Below are 15,927 nucleotides of genomic sequence, written 5' to 3'. Positions count from 1 at the left end.
CCGGCTGCGGTCCACCCAGGGCAGCCCGGGCCGTCTCCTGTCTTAGTCTCCGTCGGCCCAGTGGCCTGGGCTTCTCCCTGGAAGTGCTGGTAAACAGCTGAGTGATTGGAGTAGTAAGTGCAGATTGCTTTGGTTTGGGATTTGAATTATGGAGGTAAAATCCTTCTGTCAAAGCCAGGAGACAGTTGGTCTTAGGTTGACATCCTATCTGTGATCTGATTGGCTCCCCATCTCCTGCTCTTGGCCATTTATAATTGCCTCTGATGTAATGGTACAACAATCCTGATGAGCTCATAAACTTTTACACTCTGCTTTTCTGCCAGTGATAACCCAAACCATCGCTGCCACTATCTGCCTTTTATTCCAGAGCTGAAATTGGCTGTGACCTTGAGGAGGGAGGTTTAAGCAGCAATACTGTATCAGCAGGAGCAGAGTCCCAGACAGGCTGCCCTTGTTACATTGTGCCCGAAACAAAAGAGGAGGCAGTGGCATTTTGCTTGTACCTTGGATTTATTTTGCTTGTTATGTTTTATGCAGACTGAAATAGATTCTGTGTTGTCAGAACAGTAGCTGAGTTTTTCTCTACAATGGGTTTGCTGTTTGTTTTGGTTTTGTGACTTTCCTGATGGTATAAATGACTTCTTTGATGGCTCTGAAGATGCGTTTGTCTTGAGTAATTTTGACCCTGTTCGCTTTGCAGAACTGAAATTATTTTACTGACCTTTTTATTGAGTGGCAAATGTGGGATCTTTATCAGAGGGGGTAGGAAAAAACTTTGAGAACTGAAAGCTTTCTGAAAGAGAATTTCATATTTAGGTGTTCTGTTTTAAGGAAGGCTGGCCTCATTATTTGTTTACATGTTAACACTTTCTTTTGTTAATTGAACTTGGGGAGAGCAGATCAATTTAAAGGGAAGGACATCTTTTTTGATCTTGAGAGGGGCTGTTTCTTAAAGGCTTGGTTGGTGAAATTTATCATTTGTTCCTGGAAATATCAAAAAGCCTAGTTTTCTATTTTGTCATCATTCATTTTACAGCTTTGAAATAGAGGTCAACCAGTTTTTTTCTTTGCATTTTAAGTTCCATTTATTTCTGTCTTCCAAGATAACAAAGATATGACCTACAATGATACTTAAGACTTGCTTAGAAATTACAACTTTTAGGTGTGTTTTTATGTATTCTGTTTTATTTTGCTCTTCCTCTTCATCATGTTCTGTCTTCAGTGCTTTGGCCACGAATATTGGGTATTCTTTGGAGTCATCTATCTTTTCAAAGCAGAAAAAAGTCTTCCTTCATGTCTGCCCCTCTCCCAGCAGTACCCAGTTGTACCTTTGTCCTATGAGATTTTGTTCACATTTTGTTCACTTCGGCGGCCTAATTAGATGTATTCCCTCCCCATCTTAGAACTGCTTTTCTACCCTTACGTTGAGCTGGGAATTTTGAAAATATTTATGTCAGGTAGCAGGTTTAGAGGTCTGTGCCTTGACTCCGTGTCTTCCATGATGTTCTACATCTGGGCAAGAAATAGGGGAATTTTAAATTAGATTCCTAGTGTCTGGAGGAGAAATTTTGTCTTAGAACATCTTCTCTCTGGGTCATTCTGTAGTTTATCTCTTTCCCCTCATTTTTTCCCTTTTGGGGGTGAGGGGGAAAGGAGGCTAAGTAATTTACTATTCTTAAACCGTTAGATGAAATAATTTGGGGTAAGTCAAGGCTCATTTAAAAACAAAAATTAATTTGAATTCTTTCAGCTTGGGGATATTCAAGCAAATTCTTTTTTTTTTTTTTGGTAAAACCAATTTTTGCCGTATAGTAATTTCTGTTTTTCAGTCATTAAACAAATATTTGAGCACTTTCTGTGTACTAGGCACTATGTTCTGTTCTGGATAAATGGTAGGAAAGTAGATACAGTCCCTGTTTGGAAGCTTGTCTGTGCTGCCTTTGTGTGAATTTTCTTATTCCCTTTTAACATTAACAGGCCTAGCACTTCACACAACATAGATTTCTGTCGGATTTCAGTTCAGTTGCCTGTTCTCCTGAGACCCAGAGCATGGGCTGGTGAGCATTCACTTGTAGAAGAGACAGTGCAACTTCCAGTTTTGTGGGTTGTTTCAGGTGTGTCATCTAGATGAAGGTTGTAGGTGGGTAGATTTCGTTCTGAATTCCTTTTTGCTACTTAAGGATAAACTACTTGTCAGACCATGATGCCTATTCTTAAGCATTCTTAAATAATAAGATCTTGGTTTGTTCTCTTCTTTCCCTAACTCCGTCTTGAATTAAGAGTTTTTTGCAAGTGTTTCACTTTGTTATAAGGCAGAAACTAACACACCATTGTAAAGCAATTATACTGTAATAAAGATGTTAAAAAAAAGTTTTTTGCAGGGACTTGATTAACAGAGTTAAGGTGGTAATGTTCATTTGACTCTGAATCTTTATGGAGTAAAGATTAGGTATGTGTGTGTATTGTGGCTCTGTCTTTTTCACAGGAGCTGGTTGGATCCCATCAAACAAACTTTTCCTTTATGCCTTTCCATAAGTAGTGTTGAATCCTGCTACTGATGAAATACTTTTCAGTCACCTATGTTCTTGAACCTCGTGTAAAGCTTTTTTTTTTTAGCTGTAGTACCTTGAGCTGGTAGACTACGCTCATCAAAGTAAAAAATCCAATAGAATATGTAGTCCAGGATCAAGGTGGATTTGATTGTAGAAGCTTGGCTGTTAGTTCCTGCTATGGAAATATCAAATGATATTTCCGACTCCTGGGAAACAAATACAGGAATCCTGGGCTTATGGGAATGCCTACTGGCAGAAATTCTGGGCTGGCTGAAACACAGGACTCTTGGAGCTCTCTCAAGTAGGAGGGATCAGGAAAACCACACTGAGACGGCACTTAGTTGTGAGGGCTTCATGTTTCTCTGCTTTCCATGAGAGAACTGGGCTGATGAAGGTTGGGATGATGGTGAGAGAAGAGAGAAAGCAGTCAGGACCAAGGCTGGCTTCTTTGTATTGGGCCCTGTGGGGATTTTTTAAGGTTCCTTCCCTTGTGTGTGGCACAGAGTAACCATGACAAGTGGCACCTGCTCTAACAAGATGATTTGGATTGCATTAAATATTCATATGTTAGATTGACTCCTGTAGGGTGTGAAGTCTACAGTCACTCTTTTGCAAAGTTAGCGAACCTTATTGTATGTATGTATGTATGTATACATTTATGGCTGCGTTGGTCTGCGTACGGGCTTTCTCTAGTTGCGGCAAGCAGGGGCTACACTTCCTTGCAGTGTGTGAGCTTCTCATTTCAGTGGCTTCTCTTGCTGTGGAGCACACGCTCTAGGTGCTCGGGCTTCAGTAGTTGCAGCACGCGGGCTCTAGAGCGCAGGCTCGGTAGTTCTGGCTCACAGGCTTGGTTGCCCCATGGCATGTGGGATCTTCCTGGACCAGGGATTGAAGCTATGTCTCCTGCATCGGCAGGCAGATTCTTAACCACTGCGCCCCAGGGAAGTCCCAGTGAACCTTTTTTTTTTTTTTTTTTTTTGGCGGTACGCGGGCCTCTCACTGCTGTGGCCTCTCCCGTTGCGGAGCACAGGCTCCAGACGCGCAGGCTCAGCGGCCATGGCTCACGGGCCCAGCCGCTCCGCGGCATGTGGGATCTTCCCAGACCGGGGCACGAACCCGTGTCCTCTGCATAGGCAGGCGGACTCTCAGCCACTGCGCCACCAGGGAAGCCCAGTGAACCTTTTTTAAAACGTGGAAATAAGCTAACAAAGTAATGGTCAGGGTCTTTTCCCATTCCCATCCCCCAAAAGTTTGTATTGATTGGCTTCAAATCCCAAAATTCTAGAAGCAACTGAAGCATGCAAATATGGCTAAAATATGGCATTCAAAATAAATTGGCACTAAATAGTTCTTTCCTGCCAGTGAGATGGGATGATACCTTGGTCTCTGAAATGGAGTCCTGATTCCCTTGGCTTTCATTTCTGGGTTTTTCCCTGTTTAGATTGGTCATTATCATTACTGATGTGCATCGAGTTGTGTGTGGTATAGTAGTGAGCAGTAAAGAGTGCAGGACTCAGAAGGAAGAGGAGCTTTGGTTCCACATGCAGCTCTGGATTAAGCTGTGTGACTTTGGGCAGGGCATTTGCCTTCTCTGTTTCATTTTCTCTTCGCTGGTAAAGCGAAGCTGGTGAACTGCATAACCTTCTCTGATGCTACACATCTGTCTGTGCTTCCATACCTGGCTTGTTAGGAGGGCAGCTTCTTCCTGTACCTTTTTCAACAGGGATCCTGAGACCATCTTTCTTTCCCTGGGCTCAAGGAATTCAAGTCTGTTTTCTCTTGAGGACTTACAGGAACAAGCTCTAAATAGTTGGGTGCCACTGTGGTCTGTGGCCCTTCACAGAAAAAGCCCTACCAGATTGTTTTGCTTTGAGACTGTTAATCTGGTTGTCATTAGTCATTCCACCTGGCTGGTGGTATTAATACACTAAACAGTAATTGAAAAATTAGAGTTCATTAGAGCAAGACTTGAAAAATAGTTCCTTCAGAATCTCCATGAGGGGATTTTGGGTAGATTAGGGAGGGGGTGAGGAGTGGATATTCATAAATTCAGCATTAACACTGTTTCTTTGGTTGGGGGTGGATAGGAAGGTGGGGAGAGGTAGTATTAAGCTCTCCAGACTCTTCTGGTGTTTGGGCAGGTCTGGGTCTGGTTTGGGCAGTTGGTTGTAATCTGAGTGCCTGAACTTGCCCTGTAAGTTTTGCTGAGAGAGGAGCAAAAGTTCCTGAGATTGGAACAGGAACAGGAAAAGCTAAGCGTCTCAGGGTCAGCTTCATAGGTGTATTGCCATTTCTCATACCCCTGTTGTTTTTTTAAAACTATGTTGTGTGGTTTGTAGTTGGTCCTGGAAATGCTGTTCATTCGGCTGTTCTCCAGTATACCAGAATTTCCAATTTTTCTCCTCCTGGTTTAGTAGTTAAAAAGTGTAATTTAGGCATCTTAGAGGTGTGCTAGAAGGAAGCTTCCCTTTATGAAAGAGGGAAAAAGGTAGAGGGAAAGGTGTTTGATAATTCTTTGCTTGACACAGCAGCTTCTTCTCTCTGAAGGAGCCAAGTGTTTCAGAGCTTTGTGTAAATACTTGCTGAGCTGTCAATATGTACCCAGGAGGTTTCTATAGTAAGATGTAAACGGCTCTATAGAATGTTTGACAGGCAAATTAATAAACAGTGTTCAAGCAAAGATAATGCTAGTTTCTTCTCACGTGGTGGAATAAAATAACATTGGAGAAAAAGACTTGGGGGTAGGGAAGAGAGGGTAATGCTGGAGGGTAGAGGTGGGGGTGGAGAGCATGGAGATGAGAAGAAATGATGTAAAAGAGGTTTGAAGTGAAAAGATGATGCCCTGGAAGAGAAACCTCCCTGGTTCTGGCTCCATGCTGAGTTCAGGGCACGTGGAGCCCTGTTTAAAATCGGTTGCAGTTTCAGAGTGAAAATAAACAGAAGTTTGGAAAGAAGGTCCTAAGTTTCAGTTAGTGAACTAAGTGTGCTCCTAAAGCTTGCTTTATGAGACTGTGAGTTTTAAATTTAAAGCATTGTTCTTTCAGAACGTTTCTGTAGTTTGGTGAGATGTTTTTAGGGTTGGGTTTGCATTTTTGGAATACCAAAAAGGAAAAAAAAGATACTACTACTTCAGTGCTGTCCTCAGCCTCTGTTCTGCTTTGGCTCGCAGGATTATAAGCCCACTCTTCCAAGGGCCAGGTTTAATTTTTTTTAATTAATTAATTAATTAATTTTTGGCTGCATTGGGTCTCCGTTGCTGCGTGCGGGCTTTCTCTAGTTGTGGTGAGAGGGGGCTACTCTTCATTGTGGTGCGCGGGCTTCTCACCGTGGTGGCTTCTCTTGTTAGGGAGCATGGGCTCTAGGCGCACGGGCTTCAGTAGTTGTGGCACGTGGGCTCAGTAGTTGTGGCTCACGGGCTTAGTTGCACCAGGCTTAGTGGGATCTTCCTGGACCAGGGCTCGAACGCGTGTCCCCTCCTGCATTGGCAGGCAATTTTTAACCACTGTGCCACCAGGGAAGCCCGGGCTGGGTTTAATTTATATAGCTTTTACTGGACTCCTGTGCATCACTTGTTTTTTGTTTGTTTGTTCTTGTTTTTGTTTTTGTTTGCGGTACGCGGGCCTCTCACTGCTGTGGCCTCTCCCGCTGCAGAGCGCAGGCTCAGCGGCCATGGCTCACAGACCCAGCCGCTCCGCGGCATGTGGGATCCTCCCGGAGCGGGGCATGAACCCGTGTCCCCTGCATCGGCAGGCGGACTCTCAACCACTGCGCCACCAGGGAAGCCCCATCACTTATTTTTATATTAAAATTAATGCCCCAGGTTCCTGGGTCATTACAGTGTTTGCGGACTCGCTAAGTCCTGCCTGAAGGGTTATGTGAGTAGATTCAATCTTTGTTTTTAAAATTGCCATTTTAGGATTAAAAACGTTTCTGGTTCTTCTGGTGAAACATTCTTTTTATGGAGGAGGAGGTATTTTAGAAGTGTTTTATCTGTCTGCCTATCGTACTCTCCCTTGGTAGCCTTGTGAGATGACCGGATTTACTTTCTCAAAGTCTCTTTTTAAACGTAATCCACTGACTCTGACACCAGTGTTCTTCACAAGAAGTGTTTTTTAGACCAGAGTCCTGGAAGTGCCTTTTTGACTCAGCATAGTAGTAGGGAGTATGAATGTAATTATGGCCCTGACCATAATTTTTAGTTAGGTTCAGCTAACTTACCAAAGGCTATCAGCTTGTTTTAAAACAAGATACAAAAACTTGGATTGACACTGACATTGATTGCCCAGGCCTTTCCCCAGTATGGTGGTAGGGAGGGTATTAGAACTTCAGGCTTGTTGCTGAGAGCATGATTTCTAGCTCAGGGGGGTCTGGAGATTCAAATGGGGGTGGGATGTAGCTCTTTGTGAACATACCTACTAGATACTAGGGAGGGACTTAAAAGATAGAGGCAATATCTGCTTCAGAAGAATTTAGTTTTCTTGGGAAACATGCTTATGTGTACACATTTGGAAAACTTGCAAAGCAGGGTTTTACAAATGGATACAGACCAAACTTAGTGTATGGGCTGAAGGAATCTGAGAATAAGGAGCAATCACATTTGGGCAGAGTAAACCTGGGACAGCTTTCCAGAGGCAGTGATTTGTGAAGTTAAATGTCCAAGAAGGGGAAAGTTAAAATATTAATTTGCTTTTTCATAATGCTACTCTGAGTTTCATGGGCTTTATAGAATTCAAGTTACACATCCATCCCCAGACCTGTAGTTGTCTGATTCTGGTGACTTTGAGAATTTGGACTGTAACCAGTTCCATGAAAGAGAGTGGTTTCAGGGTCTTAGTGGTTCCTGTGGTTATGTGGGGCCTTTAGTACAACCTGCCAAGTTCTTGGCTAGTTCAGAGGCTCTTTTGTAGTAATTTTGGGTTTGGAAGTTTGTGTCACCTTCAGAGTTGTGTGCCCTGGACAACTCTACAGTGATAGTCGTTCAACTTTGGTTAGAGAGCCTGAGTTTTTTCTTTTTCGGTAAAGTTAATTGACCTTTCTTAAAACAGGAGCCATGAGGTACCTGTCTGGACTCAGGCTGCTGCTGTTTCTGAAGGTTTGGGAGCTGTGCTCAAGCTGAGTTGCTTGGATCAGACCTTATATTGAGGGTTTTTGGGTGGGTAAGCCTGCACATATGCAGTTTGCCCATCTGTTCACAGAAATGGCCTTTAATATTGTTTTTGATTAGGTTGGCTGTGGCCAAGAAGCTCATAAATGCTGCAAACACATGCTTATTCCTTATGGGAGCCTCTGAAATGTAGTGATTTTGGTTTCTCTTTACCTGCTAGTCCATGTGTGATTGGATCACATGTGATTTCTGGCACTTTTCAAATGGTAAGTGGATGCTTAACAACTGAAGACGCATGGAGTGTCCAGTACCAGGCTACTACAGTGCTTCCACCTGGAAGAGGAGGGTAGGTTACACTGTTCCAGTATAAAGATATGGAGTCTTGAATACAGATTCTAGTTTGGAAATATCTCTTCCACCATCTTTACCTTGCCATTCTGGCATTTTGTGAAAGTGAGTTTCCAGTAACTCAGAATTGGGCACAGTGGTTCCCGCAAGTGTGTAGGGGCTTGAGATGAACTCCTTAGTCAGTCCAGGTTTTAAGAATCCAAGTTGGGGTGAATGTTGACTTAACTGCCTTGAGTATTCTTCCCTGAACTTGCTCTTCCCCCTATTTAAATGGATGGCATTAGTATTTATTGAATTTGAAGGGACATCTGAGTGAACTTTTATTTTTGTTAGTCATTTGTGCATACTAGAAGATGGTCTTGGGACAGGTTGAGTCTGTATTTCCCAGTGGCTTCTGCATTTTCTAAGGGTGGACTGCAGTGGGAAGAAGTCTAATGCCAAGAATGCATTCCAACATGCTGCAGAGTAGGAAATTTGATCCCTAAAATGTTGACTTAGTGTTGGTTATGGTACATATTAGAAATCACTCAGTAATCCAGGACAGATTTTTGTCGTCCTCCAGGAAGTTAATGTTGGTATGAAATACTAAGGGGCTTTGGGCACTGGGCTATGCGCTCTGCAGGCCCAGAGTGCTGCTTGAATATGAAGAGGAAATGTGCCATGTGCTTTTTTTTTTCTCTTTTGCATTTGGGCTTCCTTATGGCTTCATTGCTTCTGGGTTCGTAAGTCTGCAATGTTAGGTATTAGACTTCCTCCTCCCTTGGCACTGGCACGTTCATGATTTTTTTGTGGCTCATCACCAGCAGCCAAGATTTTTGTATGCTTTTCCCTCTTAAACTTGTTAGCTTTCAGCTTACTTGTTTATAGACGTCTCTGTTAAAAGGAACTCCCCCCTCAAGATCTAGCACCAGCATGACGGCAGCAGGGGAGTTTAGGGATTGGTGTGATATTTGAAAACCCATTTGCTGTGTGCTTAGTGTCTTTATTTTGCCTCCTGTTTTCCTTGAGGTCACAACTTGCATGAGTGCATCTGGGTCCAGCTGTTTATTCTCAACTGACTGGTGCCTGGTGTACTTTGACTTTAAGAAGAGTGTGAGTTCAGCCACGTGGTAGAGGATTAAAGGCTACATCGTGCTGGGTGCTTCCTTTAAGAGGAAACAGATATGTCTTTGGGCTCTTCTTGCCCAGTGATTTCCCCTCTCTCTTGGGTAGACCTTATTACAGCTTTACGTTGTTCTTAGAGAACAAATCACCTGAGCAGAATGCTGGGAATTGGTTGCTCTTTGTTACTACATCTTTTCTGGTGAATACAGATGGCTTTCTCTCTTGCCTTTTGGACAAGATTCTGTTCTGGTTGGAAGGTGATGGAGTTTCATGGCATTAGTTTAGGAGTGTGAAACTCTTGATTCACATTTGGATAACCTGCCTTTCGTTTCCAGACTTCTAACTTTTTACCTGTTTAGGAATCTGGGCTGCCAAAGATATTAATAAGGATTTGGGGATCAATTCTATAGGTAGTTTGTCCACAACTTTGTCCTGGGCCAGGGGTAGGCCAGGGACCTCACTGAGTTCCCTGTTTTCAAGTGATGGTGTGTTGGGGGTGAATATTAATGGTAATTACCATGTAGTTGAGTACTTGCTATGTGCCAAGCACTATGCTTGGGTCTCTCCATGAATTTCTTTATTTAATCTTCGCAATCATGAGAGGTGGGTTCTAGAGTTATTCCTCCCACTTTACAGATGAGGAAGTAGAGTAAGAATGAGAAATTCGCCCTAGGACAAAAAACTAGTAAAAGGTAGAGTTCAGGTTTGAATCAAGGTTTGTCTGATTCTCCAGAGCTGTGTAACATTATAAAATACTAAGTTTGCTTCTCCAAAATAAATTATTCAAGCACTAGACCTTGTTGGGACATTATTTTTTGCAATAATCTAGAACTCTTTTTTTTAAAAAAACTATTTATTTATTTAGGCTGTGCCAGGTCTTCATTGCGGCATGCGAGATCTTTAGTTGCAGCGTGCATGTGGGATCTAGTTCCCCGACCAGGGATGGAACCCGGGCCCCCTGCATTGGGAGCTCAGATTCTTGGCCACTGGACCACGAAGGAAGTCCCTAGAACTCTTAAATGGGGTGAAAGACTGAAAAGCCTTTAGTTACAGTTTGACATTATGCCTAGATTTCTGTCCCATCCATCTCTTCCATTTAGAATTTTATTTAGGTTTTTGATGAATGTCTGTATGATCCCGATGGTAAGAATTGGCAGGATTTGGTCCTTAGGCCCTTTTCTCTTTGAGAGTGGGGATAGAGGTAGGATTCAGGCTCAAGGATAGAGCCCTTCATTTTGACCTAAATGAGAGTAACTTGCATTATGAAAATATTTGCAGAGTGATTTTACTTTCTAGAACTTGGAGCACTCCCTGGAGAGATGAGGATTATTGTCTTAATTTTCCACTTCAGGGAAGTGAACACGTAAAGGTTAAGTGCCTCACACAGTTTCATGTCAGAGTCAGCTCTAAAAGTGAGGTTTAAAGTTCCCTTAGGCTGTGTGACTTCAGGCAAGTCACTTCTCTGAATCTGTATCCTCAACTGTATGATAAGGAAAAATATCTACTTGCAGCTGTAGTAAACGTTAAATAACATATATGTAAGTATTACTTGTTATCCAATAAAATTCGAACACAGCTCCTAGTTGGTAGAGGCCCCTGCTTGAGAGGGGGATAGAATTGAATGGTTAAAGACAGACAGCATTAGTCTGTGCTGAATTAAAAGCTATCCCATAGTTTTTACCTGGGCCCATAGCATTTTTACCTGGGCCCTGTTTAGAAATGCAAATACTCATCCAGACGTACTGAATCCAAAACTCTGGCAGTATGTTTTAACAAGACCTCCAGGCCACTATAATGCACACTCAAGTTTGAGAACTACTGGATTTATGCTCAGCTAGGCTACAGAATATATCTGAAATACCTGAGGGGCTTCTTCCACATTATACCAAAGGCTAATGTTTCAGATGTATCTGCCCTTCCCATGATGTTGAAAGTGTGTTATTGGTTGGAGAAAAGGTTAAAAGTGCTCGGGGTTGGGGGAGAAGAAAGAAAATACTTCTGAGATGGATCTTCTATACAGTAATGACACACTCTGTTTGTTTATAGGACCTGGGGACTCCCTGCCCTCCGTTTCTCTTTTAGCTCTTTGGTGGCGTAGCATGAGGATGGTTCTGGTTTGATGAAGGTGGAAAAGCTCATTTTAGGGTGGTGGCCTCCAAGTATGACCAGTTGATAAAACTGCCCAAAAAAATCGTTCTTGAAAATGCTCCTCAGAGGCTAGTATTTGAAACCTTAATTAAATGCCATGATATCCTTTCTGCTCGTTGATGGCCCGCTGATCTGAGAATCTGGTGGTCTCTGACTAGACCATTCTTAATGACTTCCCTCTGTCTCTCATCCCCCACCCCTCAGTGCCCCAGTGGCCACCTTGAGTTTTGCTGTGATTCCTTTCCTTGTGTCCCTTGTTGTGAAGTCCTAGTAAATAAACCCTCTAAGAAGACTCCTGACAAGTTACCCCATCTCTGAAGTGGATGAGGTCTCTTTGAGGAATGGACATTTGAGCCAAAACCTGTCCCTAGTTGTATGACTTAATAAGGATTGTGCTTGGCACAGAGATGGAAGTTACAGAAATGGTTAGATAATAAACATTAATAATGCAAAGACCAAGTGGAGAACCAGTGTTGTAGTTCATGGGGGCTTTCTGAAAACCTGATGTGGTTTCTGAATCCTTCCCATTAAAAACATGTTTCCTGTACCAGACCTCTTTTCCCTCCTGCCTGAGAAGGGAAGCTGTGATCACTGTGACCTGGCTGCGATGAAGGCAGAGGCTTCCAGGAGGCAGTATGCTGACAGTTTGATCTGTGATTTGATATTTGTATGTACAGACAATACTCTGGTAGTCATATGTTCCGTGTGTGTGTTTTTGTGTTCTAGACTCACTTTATCATCCCTCTGCCATTCAGCTTTATTTTCTCTCTGTTCTTGTTTTTTTCCTTTTTCATTCTCTCCTTTGGTTTCTAACTCTGTTAGTAGAATGCAAAGCACATGGAGACTTCAGTAGCTTTAACACACCAGAGCTGACAAAATGTCTTAAGGGAACCGGAGAGGCAATTTATACCACTTTCAGATCAACATCGTTTCAGTGAAGATTCCTGGTATCTGCTTACCTCTGTTGGAATGGCCTGGCTAACTAGAGGCAGGACGTGTCTTTGTCTAATAAACTAAGAAACAGAAGTTTCCTAGATGATCTCTCCCTCTTCTCTTTTCTCACCTTATTGCCTTTGGTCTGGAGACTTTCTTAGCCCTCCTTAATCTGTTTTGGGGGTTCTGTTGGTCTAAGACAGATTTGTAACATTCTTGTTTTTCTTTCTAGTCTGTGATTTGAATCTTCTGCTTTCCCAGTGCAGCTTTGAATTGGCTTCTTTAAAACCCCTACATAAAACCTCAAGTGACCAATATGTGGTCTCATTATGGTATTTTGGGTTAAAATAAAATGAGATTGAGATTGCCTTATTCAAGGCACACAGAATTTCCCTTTGGTAAATGTGTCTGGGTGAGTGAACACAGCAATCTCAAAAGAGTGTATGAGCCAAAACAGACTTGGGGGGGGTACGGATAAATATTAGCTAGATTTCCATAGCTTAGTGTGCCAAGTATTCATCCCAATTTGATTATACTGGCCACAGATAGCAGGAAAGACAGCTGGTAACTTTGGTCTAGTCTCATGCATTTCTCGTATAAATGATGAAGCCAGGGTCTTCAGTACACATTTGTGTGGACAGTGGTATAGAGGAGGGGAGGTTGGTACCAATGTACTTCTGGAGCTCTGAAAAGAATAGGAGAATCTATAGTACTCTATGGCTTTTCATTCAGGGAACTGCTGACCTTAAAAAAGCCTGAGGATTTGGAAGCATCTGTAATCTTAATAAGGTAGGCTGTGCCCTTGGCCGTTCTTTAACTTATTTTATTGTGCTTGTTATAGTGGACATAGGGGGACCAAGGGAAAGGCTGGCATTTTTGGAAAGTGGTCCAGGGCAGCCCTAGGAATTAATGAAAGTGCCATGGCTGCTGCTTCTCAGTGTCTTTATCAAAATATAGTACTTGATTGGATTGATTACAATCAAAGCATGATGGCAGACAGATTCCCCTACTGCATGTGAATCAAGTTCCTACAGCTAAGTGATGTCACAGATACCTTTTTTAGTATAGAAGGAAAAACTTGGGCAGAATGTAAAACTGTGCACTTAGAGAAATTTAGAACCTTTTTATATGACCCATGCCAGACCAAGTCTGGAGTTACAGATAAAGTAAAAGGAACGGGGGAAAAGAGAGCTTTTTAAAGGAGAAGGCAAGGAGGCCTTGAAGTTTTCTGGCTAGAAGCAGTTTTTGCCTTTGCCTTTTTTGTCTATTTTTGAGCAGTTATCTGTAAAGCAATTTAACATATGGAAGAGGGAGTAGTATTTTAGAAACTAGGTCAAAAGAACTAGGTGTGATTTAGAAGTGTTGTCTTTACTGAAAAGTTGATATATACTCTCCTGGGTAAAGCTCTGTTTGAAAGGCTATGTGCCCCTTGCCTCTCCATGTATCCCTTAAGCGTACCATATCAATTCCTGATAAATAACAAATAGGTAGGGAAGAAAATGTCTAAACCTACTTAGTGCTTCATTCTTAACCTGCTCAGTTGGGCTGCGGTCCATCCACAATAAGGTCCGTTCGCTAGTAGAAGCACCAAAGGATGGTTTGTGGGAGGAAATACTTTTTTCTGATGTCAACCCATAACACCTCGTGTGGGTAGTCAGGTCTGTATTTTGTTAAGTTTTTAATTATTAAGCATATACTGGAAGGCAGTATACCAACCTGTTTTCCTTGTATACCATCAGGTTTTCTTGGACTTTGATCATATGCCCCATTTCTCAAGAATTTTCAGGATAAGAACTTTTTTTTTTAGCTCACTTAATTATCCGGTCCTGTTACTGAAATATTGTCTAATTTAAAGCATACAATAGTTGGGACTTGCCAGTGTAAGAAATCTTGTGGCAAAACTTTTTTTGAAAAACCTGTGAGTACCTACCTACCATTTGGCAGTTGCTTACAGTAATGTAACAGCTACTTAAGGAGCTTCTACAATGTATCAGGCAACAGGATTCATAATGCCATGGAGTACTTTCTAGTAGGGAAAGATATAAATAAATAATCACAAATAACTATATAATTATAATTGTATTAATGCACTGGGGAAGTACTGCCTTCAGTAAATTATTTTCCAACTATTTCATAAAGTAAATTTTTATTTATGATTACCTTGGCTAGTGGGTGACTTTGTACTGTTGAGCTCTTGGGATAGGTACCAGTCAGTTCTGATTCCCTTTCCCATCACTGCTCCAGGGTCAATTGTTACAGGAAATTCTCCATCTCAGACTGGACTTGTAATGGGCTAGAGTCCATTATTTCTCAGTGAGGCTCTTCTTTGTGTGGAGATGCATTGCAGGACATTTGGCATCCTGCTCCCCAGGTAATAAATGTCAGTAATACCACAGAATCGCTGTGGTAACCTAAAAGGCACTTTCGTACATTGGTTTCCAAACACTTCTCTGGGGCTAGTATTGCCCTGGTTGAAAACCGTTGGGCTTTACTGTCAGGATTCTTGGAAGGAGCTATTGAACAAATTCCTTTGGGAGAACAGACTGAAAGTAGGTAGAGCTTGAGAACTGGACTGGTCAGCCCTTTTGGTGTCTAACGTGTGTGTGTGAGTGTGTTTGTGTTTAAGTTTTCTTTATTTTTAAAAAATATTTATTTATTTTTGGCTGCATTGGGTCTTCGTTGTTGTACATGGGGGCTACTCTTCGTTGCAGTGCACCGAAGTTGTCTTATTGCGGCGGCTTCTCTTTGTTGCAGAGCACAGGCTCTAGGCACGTGGGCTCAGTAGTTGTGGTACACAGGCTTAGTTGCTCCGCGGCATGTGGGATCTTCCTGGATCAGGGCTCGAACCCATGTCCCCTGCATTGGCAAGTGAATTCTTTTTTTTTTCTTTTTTGCGGTACGCGGGCCTCTCACTGTTGTGGCCTCTCCCGTTGCGGAGCACAGGCTCCGGACGCGCAGGCTCAGCGGCCATGGCTCACGGACCTAGCCGCTCCTCGGCATGTGGGATCTTCCCGGACCGGGGCACGAACCCGTGTCCCCTGCATCGGCAGGCGGACTCTCAACCACTGCGCCACCAGGGAAGCCCGGCAGGCGGATTCTTAACCACTGCACCACCAGGGAAGTCCTGTAGTATTCTTGTTTTTTAAGTGGGTATTTTGAAACTGCTTTCAGCTCCATTCTGCTTTTTCTCCTATTGAGTATGGAGAGAGGGAAGTAATTTATTTGATTGTTAGTTAACTTCTAGTTGACCACTTTGGGTTTCTGGTCTTGAGTGTGTGGGACCAGAACTGGGTCTGGTTTCTAAGCTTTATTGCTTAGAAATTTGGGACTTGTGTAGGATGATAATAGCTAACATTTTGGGTGCTGGAGGAGATAGCAATCAAACACAGACACATACCTTGTATTCTAGCCTTGTAGCTTATACTAGTCTAGGATATAGACTTTAAACAAGATAAATAAGTAAACTTTAGCATATAGTATGCTTAGTGATATGTGCTCAGGAGCAGAGTTAATCAGGGATCAACTGTAAGAAGTGTGCAGGATTGAAATCTTAAATGGGTACACCAGGGGAGGCCAAAATGAAGTGATATTTGATGTGAGAGAGCTATACTAATACCTGAGAGAAGAAAGAGTATTCCAGGTGGAGAGATCAGTGAATACAAAGACTCTGAGGCTGGAGCATGTCCAGCTGGTTTGAAGAACAATGTTTTGTTTCGTTTTAATGTATTAACTTATTCA

The 15,927-nt window shown here is 42.5% G+C and overlaps 1 protein-coding gene across 3 annotated transcripts in view; it reads left to right on the top strand.

Moving 5' to 3' along the window:
• The window catches only part of ARID1A (AT-rich interaction domain 1A), a 73,615-nt gene that overhangs the window by 5,177 nt on the left and 52,511 nt on the right, over nt 1-15,927 (top strand). The gene's annotated exons all lie outside the window — the stretch shown is intronic.

This window comes from Globicephala melas, chromosome 1 (genome assembly GCF_963455315.2).
Source record: "Globicephala melas chromosome 1, mGloMel1.2, whole genome shotgun sequence".
In the NCBI taxonomy this organism is placed as follows: Eukaryota; Metazoa; Chordata; class Mammalia; order Artiodactyla; family Delphinidae; genus Globicephala; species Globicephala melas.
The sequence above is the reverse complement of the archived record's forward strand: the minus strand, read 5'-3'. Positions and strand labels throughout refer to the sequence as shown.